The sequence below is a fragment of the Euprymna scolopes genome, chromosome 35 (genome assembly GCF_053919585.1).
Source record: "Euprymna scolopes isolate OS-2025 chromosome 35, ASM5391958v1, whole genome shotgun sequence".
NCBI classification, from domain to species: Eukaryota; Metazoa; Mollusca; class Cephalopoda; order Sepiida; family Sepiolidae; genus Euprymna; species Euprymna scolopes.
In genome coordinates this window covers 15,867,192-15,872,512 of record NC_136516.1, presented here as the reverse complement: position 1 = coordinate 15,872,512, position 5,321 = coordinate 15,867,192, and the positions used below count along the sequence as shown (strand labels likewise).

The following is a 5,321-nucleotide window of genomic DNA, read 5'->3' as shown; positions in this document are numbered from 1 at the left end:
ACCGCGAAACATGCGTTTCGCTGTCAAAATAAAAATAAATGGAGATGATCGATTGTGAATCCCCCACCTCTCCCTCCCTCTCTCTCTCTCTCTCTCTCTCTCTCTCTCTCTCTCTCTTCTCATCCTCGTCATTATTATTCCTCCTGCCACTCCCACTCCTTATTTCGTCTTTTCTTATTGCTAAACGCTGATTTTTCTTTTCCCGCTTTTTCATCCCGCGTCGGTCTTTCTTTTTCTTTTCCTGCCCATAATCTCAGCTGCGAAGCAGGAGTTTCACATTTTTACCGGAGCGGACGACGGAAGACTTAACTGTTCTTCGATCTGACAGGGAACAACTTTGCGCTGTTTTTAAGCTACGCACTAGTATCTCTCTCTCTCTCTCTCTCTCTCTCTCTCTCTCTCTCTCTCTCTCTCTCTCTCTCTCTCTCTCTCAATCTATCTATCCATCTATTTCCGTACATCCCAGGGACATTTTTACTGGAGCGTACGGCGGATGTCTCGACTGTACTTCGATTTCAGAGGGAACAACTTTGCCCTGTTTTGAAGCTATACGCTCTTCTCTCTCTCTCTCTCTCTCTCTCTCTCTCTCTCTCTCCATCTATCTATCTATCTATCATTCTATCAATCCATCTATCTATCTATCTCAGCACGTCCCAGGAACATTTTTACTTAAGCGGACGGTGGACGAGTTGACTGCACTTCGATCTGAGAAACCAACTTTGTGCTGTTTTTGAGCTACCTACTCGTCTGTCTCACACACACACACACGCTCTCTCTCTCTCTCTCTCTCTCTCTCTCTCACACATACACACGCACACACACACACTCTCTCTCTTTCTCTCTTTGTCTTTCTCTCTCTCTCTCTCTCTCTCTCTCTCTCTCTCTCTCTCTCTCTCTCTCTCTCTCTCTCTCTCTTTGTACACCCCAGTGACGATATCATCCCTCATTACAACTTTGGGACTGAATCAGGCATTATCAGTTAAGCATTTAACTTCGCTATAAATAAATAAAAGAAAAATATTATTTGAACCAAAAAAAAAAACATCCAAAATTATTGACGATTATTTTTCCACCATTTCCTTCAACGGATTCTGCGTTAATCTTTACACGAGAAACGAGACCTTCCCGAGGATCTGAACGGTGTCATTTGCATACAAGTGGTAGGTAAGTCCAAAAATATTTTTTATCTACATGTTACATGTAACATGTTACATGTTTACCTGTAATATGGTACATGTTACATGTAACATACACGTAGTTCGAGGCTCTTCTTATTTTTTTTTTTTGTTTTAATACGATTGTGCGTGTTCCGTTAAACTCCAACCTAAGGTTCCGCCTCGCCAAACTTTCATAAAAAAAACACTCAATTAGCTACAACCGATTCCCCCACTCTCTGTCTGTGCCAAAATCTAAACGCAGATCTCATCAACAAAACTTCTTTCCCATAACTGCCCACCTTTGAAACACTGTTCTGCTGTCCTGCTTCCCGGTTGAACACAACATGGTAACCTTCAAGTCCAATGTAAACAAGTTCTTGTCGAGCCGTCCCCGTAAATAATCAAATTCTACCTATTTTACACCATCAACGATTACTACACTACAACCTTACATTCATTAACTCTTATCCTCGAGTGACCTTTGGGTCTTGATAAGTGGTGACTCCCAAGTAAAAAGAAATGGAGAAATGACGAATAGGGTTCGCATTAATATCTATCTTCATACAAAATAAAGTCTGAATCAGTTTGGTGAAAAAATAAAAAATAAATCAGAAAATAAAAAAAACATCTCAATCTGGAAAGTTTAAAAAAGAAAGAAAACAGAGAAAGAAAAAGGTGCGGTATAAAAACAGAAAGAAAACGTCTCATTATGGAACTAGATTGAAGTTGGGGGTGTTTGAATTGTTATTATATATATATATATATATATATATATATATATATATATATATATATGCGCGCTGAAGAGGAGTAGGGCTCCGAAACACGCGTGTCCATAGATTACTGTTTTTAAAATAATATATATATATATATATATATATATATATATTTACCAGTAGTGAAAAAACCGGACTAGAGTGCTCAATGTGTAGCCAGAGCAGTATATAAGAAATTTATTACTGTGAGTCCAGAATGAGTTTACATATTGATTCAACTAGAGGAAGATCCTCAAAGAGAGGAAATATCCAACTAGCATCGTCAGAATCTACACGCGTTTCTATCGTCCATCTATGAATTCTGACGATGCTAGTTGGATATTTCCTCTCTTTGAGGATCTTCCAATAGTTGAAACAATATGTAAACTCATTCTGGACTCACAGTAATAAATTTCTTATATATATATATATATATATATATATATATATATATATATATATATATATATATAGTCATTCGCATACAGTACTGTTTCACTGTTTCGCTGTTTCACAGCTCATCAGAGCGGCTAGATCGCCCAAACGACAGTCGGAGCTTCAAATCGTTGCGCTATACGGCTGCTGCTATGCGGACAGTGAATTAACAATGTTTCGATATTGTCCAAACGGCATAATCAATTTAGTATGTACAATCAGGGAACGTTCTTTTATTTTATAAAAATGATATTAATCAAAGAAAATGATAATTAATTAAAGAAATCTTCAAATTGAAAATCTGCCGCCCCCATTTTCAGTATTTTTAACGTTATGAATATTTGAATACCTTAAAATTGTTTTATTTTTCTGATACAATTGAAAAATGTAACAAACAAACAAGGAAAATAAAACAAACATTATTTTAATAGAGCTTAATATGTAGAGTCAGACTGTTCCATATAAGAGCTCTTAGATTAAAATGCTGATCTCAATTTCCGACTCAAAACTTCGGTTGTAATAGGTTTATGCCTTGCTTCAAAATCATATACCGTTTTGAAGCGTCTGTTGTTAACTTAACCGTTCGTTCCACACCCTGATGCTTTGAAAGGGCAAATCTGGGAAGTCAAGCTTGGTTCCACTTATCAACGATCCTCGAAGTTCAGATTCAGAAAAGTCTCCCGTCATTGGTGGTTCAAAAATTCCACGTGATGTTCGGTCCTGGATATGACCTAAAACTATATCCGATGGTGAGGGCCCCAGCTTGCAGGCCTTAGGGAGTGTGGAGCCACCCTTTAATTGCCATTGCTCCCAGGTCCACTCTGACCCAGAGTGGTAGCACCTGTTAGGGTCCCAACTATGGGTTAAATAGCTTACGACTTAAAAACAAATATACTATATTAAAAAAATCGTTCTTCAAAATCACCAGATTCGGCATTAAATAACCTGAAAAGGGTTGATATGCCGTAAAACAAAACAACCAACCAACCACGTGATGTTAAATCTACCAATTGGGTCCAATGTGTGATATTAACATTAATAGGGTGTATGTTTTTTAACCTTTTACTCGTTGACTCCTTACTCCTAATTGAATATAAAAATTTATTAATTAAATTATCAAAAAAATTCCAATCTGTATTGCTTTTAATAATTATAGTGAAATAAGATATTTTTTTTAAAAAAGCGATTCTATAAGGTGGCTCACTTAAAAGTAGCCCGATCTCTCAAATCTTTCTCTAATCAATTTCTTTTCAGATTAAGCGGCCCACTTAAAAGTAGCCTGATCTCTCTAATCTGTCTCTTTACGACCCGCTAAAACCACAAGACAAAATGCTTTTTTTATCAATTTTTAAAATTGACTCTTGGGACTACTAATACTGGAAAATGATATTTGGGGTTAATCATAGCAATCATTTGAGCGTAATTTACTCGGGGAGGGGAACACCAAATGTTCCAGTTCATATTTCCTTGTAAACTTTACATTTACCAATTACTATAAGTTGTATCTGGCGTTGCCCCGTATTTTTTTTTTTTTTTTTTACATAAACGTCACCACTTATCAAGGCCGATAGGCCACTCAAGGATAAGGGTTAAAGAGTGTAGAGTAGTCAAAAGGACAATATAGTAATCGATAGTAATGGAAGTTCGGTAAATTTGTTAACTTAAGTGGAACGGCTCATCAGAAATTTGTTCACGTTGGACTTGAAGACAACCATATTATAGAAAGCTCAGTTGAACACTTTCCATGAAAATAACGGTAAAGCAGAGACAAACTCTCAACATCTCTTCTGTGAGATAGAGGTTGCAGCGAAGAGAAAAGAACATCTCCCACCAGGCCACGAAGTCTATTTTGAACCCTATCAAGGCAGGACAAGTCTTTTCTAGCAGCTCCATCCTTGGACGTATCTGGCTCTTATGTAGATAGAGAATTGCATCAGCAGTGAGATATCTACTGGATCGATAGAAGGATCCTACCATTTTTCCAGCGGCCTTGGCAACAGATTTGATGTACGTATTCCATTTAAGATCAGGAGTAAAGGTAAAGCCCAGAAGCCTGTCAAAACTTGAGGCCTCCCCAAGACGAGAGCCATTCATTTTAATTGATGCCAGATGGGGATCAGAACGTTGATGATGTAAAGATAGAAGCTTGGTTTTAGGTGCATTAAAAGTAACCAGCCACTCCTTTCCCCATTGTACAACGTGATCAAGATCAGAGGAGAGAGAATCGGAGAGAACTTGGTCGTTTACTGTCTTAGATGTGCTACCATAGATGGTAGTGTCGTCAGCAAAAATGTCTACGAATGATGTAAGGATTAAACGTAACGTTAAATTCCTTTAAAAAAAAACGAAGTAAAAATAAAGGAAAAAAAAAACTGAGACATATGCATGTGAGTATTATGTTTTTTCTAAACAGTTCACTTCTTGTAAGTAAAAAAAAAGAATACTCGAGCTAAGATTGAAATCAAAATCAAAAGACAGGTTGTCAAGTACGATAACCATTAGACCATCTTGACATAAACTTTAAAAAGTGTTTTCAAACAAACTTATAATTAACATTAGGAAGCTGTCATGTTTCACGACCACACATGTGCAGTCGTGAAACAGTTGTAAACAGATTTAAAAAAAAAAAACGATAATTCCTACGTACTAGTTTTTCAATTTTGACCCCTTGGCAGCCATTGTTTTCGGATGAAAATGGATTAAAATGTGTTCCACGTGACTGAATACCCTATATACAAAATTTCAAGTCTGTCGATCAAAAATTCCTTGAGTATATAGGTTGAGAAGTATCCTCCCCCCACACACACACGCACAAACATCCTCACTTTTATGGATATATAGATAATATCACTCATATTAAGAAGAAAGTTCATAATCTTCAAATTATAGAGCAATTATAATAAAAATCCATGAGAAAAAAAAATCTATCATCGGCAATTAAATTACACAAATATTTTGGGTATTTATGCACTTA

At 36.7% G+C, this 5,321-nt stretch overlaps 1 protein-coding gene across 3 annotated transcripts in view; it reads left to right on the top strand.

Moving 5' to 3' along the window:
* The first annotated feature begins 202 nt into the window (after window positions 1–202).
* The window catches only part of LOC145259710 (uncharacterized), a 138,908-nt gene continuing 133,789 nt past the window's right edge, over window positions 203–5,321 (top strand). Inside the window, exon 1 of one of the 3 annotated variants that reach the window (XM_080117390.1) lies at window positions 203–1,164. The gene's annotated coding sequence lies outside the window, so the exon portion shown is untranslated. The remainder of the gene's footprint in view (window positions 1,165–5,321) is intronic. The other 2 variants (XM_080117389.1, XM_080117387.1) reach the window with 2 other exon arrangements.